Source organism: Pygoscelis adeliae, unplaced genomic scaffold, assembly GCF_000699105.1.
Source record: "Pygoscelis adeliae isolate BGI_AS28 unplaced genomic scaffold, ASM69910v1 Scaffold186, whole genome shotgun sequence".
NCBI classification, from domain to species: Eukaryota; Metazoa; Chordata; class Aves; order Sphenisciformes; family Spheniscidae; genus Pygoscelis; species Pygoscelis adeliae.
The window spans coordinates 4758497-4766268 of record NW_008825071.1 but is presented as its reverse complement, the minus strand read 5'-3'; the positions used below and the strand labels follow the sequence as shown (position 1 = coordinate 4766268).

The 7772-nt window shown below is 44.3% G+C and overlaps 1 protein-coding gene across 1 annotated transcript in view; it reads left to right on the top strand.

The window, feature by feature from the left end:
- Positions 1-7772, top strand: part of TFAP2A (transcription factor AP-2 alpha (activating enhancer binding protein 2 alpha)) — a 32526-nt gene that overhangs the window by 14582 nt on the left and 10172 nt on the right. The window lies entirely within an intron of this gene.

Below are 7772 nucleotides of genomic sequence, written 5' to 3'. Positions count from 1 at the left end.
CCTCCTCTCCCTTCCCCCTCATAGCCCATCGATCCATTCATCTCCCTCCTCCCTCTCCCCTGCACCCAGCACCCCAGGCTACAGCAACAGAACGAGCGTCCTTCTGCCAATCCTGTTCTCTGACTCTGCAGGACCGCTCTGCCCTCTCCCCACACCCCTTCCCAGCATCCGCATTTCCATTTGCTCCCTCTTAACTTCCCCCCCTCTCCCCGCTGCCACCATCGTTTTACCCCAGTTTGGAGCCTAAGAGAACAGAACAGGGGGACGGAGCCAGCAAAGAAAAAAAGTTCTGTCTTGAGTTTGTGAACTTTTTTTTAAATAAAACAAAAGGAGGAAAAAAAAAACCACAAAAACAAAACAAAAAAAGAAAAGGACTTTTTTTTTCTAAAAATATATTAAAAAATTAAAAAAAAAAACCAAAAAGAAATAAATGATACTTAAAAAATTCTATGAGCTTCACCGGACTGAATCACCACCTTCCCTTACATAAACTTCAGTTAAGATTGTAGCCATATTAAAAATGAAAAAAAGCGAAAAAAGTACAACAGCAGCAGCGACAGCAAACAAACAAAAGGCAAAAAGGACTGATGACATTTTATCAGTATTGTGAATAAACTTGAACACAAAACACAAGCAGTTCCATGTCATATCTTCAGTTGTAGAACTTTTTCCTGTCCAAGGTAAAGCGACCAACTTGAACTTTCTATTGCAACACGATTCACGGTTATTATATAAGGGAATCAGTGTTCATGTATGTATATATTTATTTATGTGTAATTTAATGGGAATTGTAAATATGGTGAGTCTGTTTTAAGCCTTTTTTTATTTATCTGGTGATCTCGTTTACCTCTTGTTTAGTGGGTTTTAAATCTTCCCCTCTTAGTTCATCATGTGGTTCATGGTACTTATTTAGATATCAGAGGTTTTTTGGGGGTTTTTCTCTGGGATTCATCATTTTTAGCCCTGTTGTAGCATGTTAAAGGCGACAATGAAGCAGCTGAACAAATAAAAAACCCATGAATTTTTATATATAATTAGTATGACATTTAGTTTCTCGTTGAAGATAAAATAAAGTGATGTTGGACCCTGGCAAGGTTTTTAAACATGTTAGTGGTTTTACAACCCTTATGTGTTGTGGAAAATGAAAGAAGAAGTTATTTTCATTCACTGTCCTTCTCCCGAAAGCACCATCAGAGCAATAAATTAATACTGTCTTTTAAAACAAGATTTAGCTTTTCTTTCCTTTTTTCCCCCCTCTTTTTTTTGTTTCTTTCTCCCTTTCTTTTGTTTTTCTTTTTCTCCTTTTTTTCTTTTTTTTTTTCCCAAAGAACTTCAAACATTCGGGACCACCTGGTATCCTGTATTTCCACTGGCCATATTGGAAGCAGTTATAGTTGTATTGTATTGAGTTGTGCCGGCAGTAGTTTCCATGCCTATCAATGTATCATAGTCCTTTGTTGCCCAGATAAATAAATATTTGATACGCTTTATGTCGATTTTTTTATTCAGTGGCTGTCTTTACCCAGGCGTATTTTTGTTCTTGGCAGTATTTTTTATTCAGTATGGTTACAGTAATTGAGTTTAACTCTCCCTTGACAATTGCTCCTTGCAATAAGCAGCTGAACCCATTGTTTCCCTCAAGTATAATAAAAACTTACTTTCAACTTGGAGTTCAGAGCAGGGTATCATTTAGATATTCCACTGAGTCTGTATTCAGACAAATGACACAATAAAGCACAATGTATTCTTTTGGATAAAAAATTGTCTGTACTACTAACAAAATGACACACTATCTTTTCTTTAACCAAAACATAATTTTATTTAAAAAATAAAGTTTTATTTTATTTATGTTGACCTCTAGGTTTTTATTTATGTTTCTATCTAGCGTGCAGAATTATAAGCCTATAAAATTTTGTACGTGTAGTTGTCCTAACGGAGAGCGGAGGTTAGAAAAGACATTATCCCGAGAAGGACGTTTTAAAAAGAATCATTACCGAGCACATACTGAAAAGGAGGTGCTGTGAAAAAAATTATATACTGGTGAATCAGAGCCGGGTGCTCCCTCCCCCTCAAGAAAAAAGAAAAGCTCCGTAGTCGATGCCGACGAAATCATCTCGCGGTTGTGAACTTTGGTGAGATCTTGCAGGAGACAGATGATTTCTGACTGATGGTTCGTGTTTTAGTGGAATGCACAGACGGACGTTTTGAGGCGGTTGCGTCAGTTTGTAAGGGACTGAAATTTTTATCTTGAGTTTCTTCTCGTGGAAACCAGTTGTAAAATAGGGAAGTTTGCTTTAAAAAAGAATGGAGTGTGCTTCTTGAAGGTGGGCTGTAAAAACATGTGAGAATTCAGACTTTGAATCTATTTTCTTTGGCCCGGGGGGCAGGTGAAGTCAGGATCAGGCTGGATTATATTATGTCATAGGAAGGGAGGCTAACGCAGTTTAGAATGTAAAGGCATTTTAAGGAGATGGTCTCCGTTAAGTGCTGATGATATTTTGGTGGTGGTGGCTGATTTTTCTCTCTTTCTCTTTCCTTCCCTCCCTGACTCTCTCTTTCTCTCTTTTTTTTCCTTTTTGCTCAGGCAGAAATTGAGGAGGCTAAGAGGGAGGTGTTTACAATAAAGCTGCAAAGAGAATTAACATTTGCTCATATATTTTGACGTTTGGTAGGGCTGGTGAAGCAAAGCATTAGATAAAGCCCAAGATGTTTCATTTTGCTTTGGTAATCTACTTATGGAAGGCAGTGTAAAATCAATCTTGCCAAGCAGAAAGAGAGTTGGTGGAGTCTAAATTCTATTTTCGAGAGCCAGCCAGTTTATAAAAACGGTGAATATTTTTTTCCTATAAATTGAAAGTGGATCTTTTGAATGCAAAGCTGCAATTGTTTTAAAAACAGTTATTTATTATTTCCAAGAGAGACTGGTTAACTGTAAAGTAGATGTAACAAAATAATGAGGTGAATGAACCCTAACTGTACATATTCTTGACATAAATGAAATGCACAGTATTGTAGCAGGTGAAGTGAAGCATTGTCTATCAGGGCTGTTTTTCTTGGCTGCATCTCAGATTGTGTGTGGGATCCTAACCTCAGGCACAATAGCATTCATAAACAGCAATACATTGCTGCTCTTTCTACAGCAACACATAAATACTCATTTTTAAACGAAAACAATCTTATTAAATACCATTCATTCATATCTGGATTTACAGATGCTTGTTACTTTTTGAAACCTGTACCCAATATAATCGTTTTATACTGGGCAATGTATAAAGCAGTCTTATGCTAGAACATTATAAGGTCATAATAAATAATGTTTTAAAGATATAATTAGCTACTTTATGCTAGGAGAGCGCATTTTAAGTATCCTGCTGCTGCATTAGCAAGACACCAGAAAACAGAAATGAAATGACCTTGCATAGATTTCTTTATTACTATTATTTCTAAGGAAGGATTTTACAGGCGATAATGGAAATCAGACTAGCTTCGGTTCAGCCTCTTCTGCTGTGACCAATATGCAGTTACTAAAACGTGCTAATTACTTCAGCGTTCTTCGGACGCGTTTTTAACGTTGTGATCGAGGCGCAGCAGTGAAATTCTAGGTCATGCTTTTGTACACTAAACAAAAATCTGCTGTTATTTTTTTTCCCCCGGATTGGCTGAAATGAGGGTGAGCGGTGGCTGAATGTTAGACCGTTGCTGCCACGCTAAGCTAATTCCTACATGTGAACCAAAAACGCAGCTCGGTGCTCTTTCACCGTGAACAAGGACAGCCCTCCTCTTTGTACCGTAATTTACCCCACCCTCCAAAAATCGAATATTAATATAATTTGAGATTTAACTGGTGGAACAGCCATCAGGACAGCAATGCCCCGCAGCTGAAATAATATTTAAAATAGAAGGGGTTTGACATTTGAGAAGTCAGTGGCTTGAAATACCCAGTTGTACTTAGCTAATTCAGTCCTTAACCTCTGGTTTCAAATAAATCAATTACAGTCGATTCCACTTCAGTTCAGAAGTGCACGAGGTTTTTAGTTAATTGAATACATTTTATTCACTTGCTAGGAGTATTCATTTATCCAAACCCTTACATTTAAAGGCGATTTCTTTATTGTCCATGATAAATTCGACTGCGTAATCAGATCAGCTCCTTGTTTGTTTACTCGTCTTCTGCCTCGCATTTACATTCCAGAATGCGCACTTCCCTTTCCCTCCTCGGTACGTGCATGTCTCAGCCCAGACCAGATTCCCAGAGCGTCAGCCCTCGCGTTCACAAAGTGTAGTTAAAACAACAAGCGCCCTTCCGACGGGGAGCAACGTGAAGCCCGTCCCAGCCAGCGAGGGCAGAGTGATTTGAACCGGCTCGATAATCAAACGCGAAAGGTCGGGAGTGTAAAAAATAAATGGTGCCTCTGATTCTGTCCCATCTACCTTTTCTGAATGGAAGGGCTACGTCTCTGCTCGCTGCCCTGCGAGCGGCGGGAGCTCTTAGACTCTTAGGGCAGATTTGAAGCCGGCTCGGTGTCGGCGGGAGATGATTTTTGTCGAGCACAGGGCAGTGAAGTTGTGTCACTGGTCCACTTTGAACAGATATTGATACACGCCGTACTTTGTGCGTGTTGTTTGCGGAATCCTGCTGGCGTTCGTTTGCTGTTTTGGAAAGGGAAGGGGTTAATTAGCATCATTATCAATCACTAATGCTTGTCTAACGTGTCCAAAGAATAATCAAGTTAGGGGACTGCATGAAGCTAACATCTGCTTCATTCCAGCTAAAGATTTTTCCCTATATCGTTCAATTATTGGAAGTCCACACCGGTTTCAGGCTTTGTCAGGGCCATAAACCAGGGTCAGATCGTTAGAAATCTAGAATGGAGGGGAAAGTGCAATATAAATAACAAATGGCTTCATTATTTGAGTTACAGGTGCAAGAATGGCTGTGAAAATGAGCAGGGATTACTAGAATGTGTTCCTTCTTTTTATCTCCAATATGGGGGAAAAAAGACATCAGCCAAGCCCGGTTCTTAAATAATTTATTCTGCACAGGTTGCAGCCTCTCTATTTGCAATATTTAGTTTAGTAACCCCAAACTCCCCAAAATAAGTAGTTTAAAGCAAGAAATTGGAAACAGAGCAAAAGTAAGTGTCTCTCATGACCCATTACTAGTGGAGCCTTGCCGGCTTCAGAGTAGCAAAATAGCCTCGTTTCTCCTCTTCTGGTTGAAGTTTCTAGGCTTTCTTGGGTGGGTGAAACAGCTGATGTTTCGGGCAGGGTAAACAGAAATACAGCTTATGATGGTGGAGAAGATTCATGTCCTTGAACTGTTACTCCTCCGTTCTGGCAGATATAAAGGCGACAGATCTGTGGTCTTTTATTCCCTCTTACAACCACTGTAGTCATTTCTCTCTGATGCCGAGTTCAACTTCGGTAGCCCAAAGGGCCAAAAGTTCTTATCTAACCAGCGGAGTGGTTAGAGCACCTTCACCGAGTGAGTGCAGTGTGGAAATCAGACTAAGCCTAATGAGAGCTTTCTGGTAGGGTAGGAGCGACCCGTTGGTTCCCAGGGGCACTTTTATTTTAGGGCCTGATTTTGCAAGGCAGGTGCCAGCACCCAAAGCCTGTGGTTTCCCCATGCAAGTGTGTGAGTCCCTCCCTCTTGAAACCAGGGCCCTGAGGTTACTCCAAGCTCCACGGTTATTGTCCTGTTCATAGTCACGGCACTCGTTTGCGCAGACACCTTCAAACCAGGCTAAGGAGGGTAAACTGGAAAAGCATAGCCTAGGTGAGGGAGAGATCGTCTTGTGTTTGGAGCAGGAAGGTGGAGGACGGCCGGGTGTGAAGTGCGAGCTATTTCCCCACGTCGTTTTTTGCGTGTGCTGTGCACGCGTGTGCGCGCACACACACACACACACACACGCACATCTCCTAGTTTCTACAGGAGATCTGCAGCATCTACATAAAGACCTTGCCCATCCAGAGATGCTCTCAAGCCCTGTTGCTGTTGTTGCCTGTGGTATAGTTAATTCTCTTTGTAATACTCTATTGAAAGCAGATGCAGGGGCTCTGAATAGAGAGTTGTTTTCTAGCAGGAGTGTGGGCTGTGCAGTTACTCTCGCAGGCTGTGGGATGTATATTTCTTCTACACGATGTTTTTGGTTATGTTCCTACCCGCTCGTTCATCCTGCAAAACTTCCTGCCTCGGCGCTGCTTTGGGCACAGCCGGCCCCCTCCTCTCTGTGTATGATCCACCCTGATCCCCAAAGCTGAGGATAAAGAAGTGGAGGTCTGAAATATTTGGGGCACGTTTCTGGTTGTAGAGCAGAGCATTTTTTTGGAGCTCCCAGGAGAAAGGGAGAGCTGCGTTCCCTTTCCTTCTTTCTCCCTCCATCCCTTTTAAGCCTGCCAGCAGGCTCCCCTCCCTCCAGCATGTCCTCCTTGCCCTTTCCCTTGCTGCTGGATGCTGCTCCCTGTGCTTGTCCTGCCTCTCCTCTGATGCTGTGGCCATTCCTCTCCTGTGATGGAGGTTACCTCTCTGCCCTGCGAGTGGGGAGGCTTGGACGATAGCTGAGGAGACACCCCACGCTGCGGCCCATGCCGGTGCGCCCAAGCAGGGGAAGGGCAGTGGGGCAGCACTTGGAGGCGAAGGCAGGGCCTGTGCCTGGCCTCAGCGCTCCTTGCCTCATTAGGCCTACAGCTACACTATAATAGTGCTAAAAAGGTGCTCCTGCCATCCCTGCCCAGGTTTTGGAGCCTGTGGCTCTCAGTACGGGTGTAAATGACCCAGGCCAGAAGCTGATGGGTGTCCCGTTGCCACAGAGCCTGGATGCAGGCTACTCCTGGGGTGCCGGTGTTCGGGGTGGGGACTGGCAGGGGGGGGGCTGGGGCTTCTTCCCGTCCCTGCGCCCTTGTGAGAGCTTGCAGCTGTCCTGCTGGAAAGGATGGGATTTTGCAGGGAGCTGGGGAAAGGGAGAAAAAGCAGGAGGTGGATGTGGCTTGGAAGAAAATCAGGCGGAAAAGGGGCAATTGAGGTTTTTGCCTTGTGTCTCCAGGAGAGCCTGGGCAGGGCCCTGGTAGGGGGGATGGAGATCACCCCGTCCCTCGCTGCAGCTGCTTTTGGAAAGTTTCCTGGGAAAGGGCTCGGGAAACGGGAGCCTCCAGCAGAACTGGCTGCTGCTACGACCCTCTCGAAGGCCGGCTGTTTATTTGTTCGCATTGTCATACCCTGGGAGGTTTTTCACCTAGGGCGCCTCTTTCTCCCTGCCTATCTGTGTGCCAGTGTGTAGAGCTGTGTGCAAGCGTGGCTGTATGTAGAGGTGTGCGTGCATCTATCTTTATGGGTGTGCGTGCGTATGCGCATATCTATCTATTTATCTTTATGGGCGTGTGTATTTATCTCTCCATCCCTGAGACTTTTGGAGAGGCTGGGAGAAGAGGGGGTGGGGTGGGCTGTCTCCCGGATAGTTGATATTCCAGGTTCAGCCTCTTTCTCCGCTCTCATTCTCTAAACCCAGCCAGGGGGAGTGTCGCCCCAGGCCGAACATATGCTTCTTTCCATTGCACTAATCCACCTTCAGCGTGGAGGAATAATTGCTCGAGTGTCCATGGCTCCTCGGCGCTTTGTCCCTCGCTGGCTCCCATCAGCTTGGCACACGCCATTTCAATCAAATCCTTTCAGAGCCCTGTCTCCTTTTATCACGTCCCCGCTCCGGCGAGAGGAGGGAGGGGAGGACCGGGCTCCCCGCAGCCCCGGCGGGGCCGAGCCCGGCCCGGGGCCC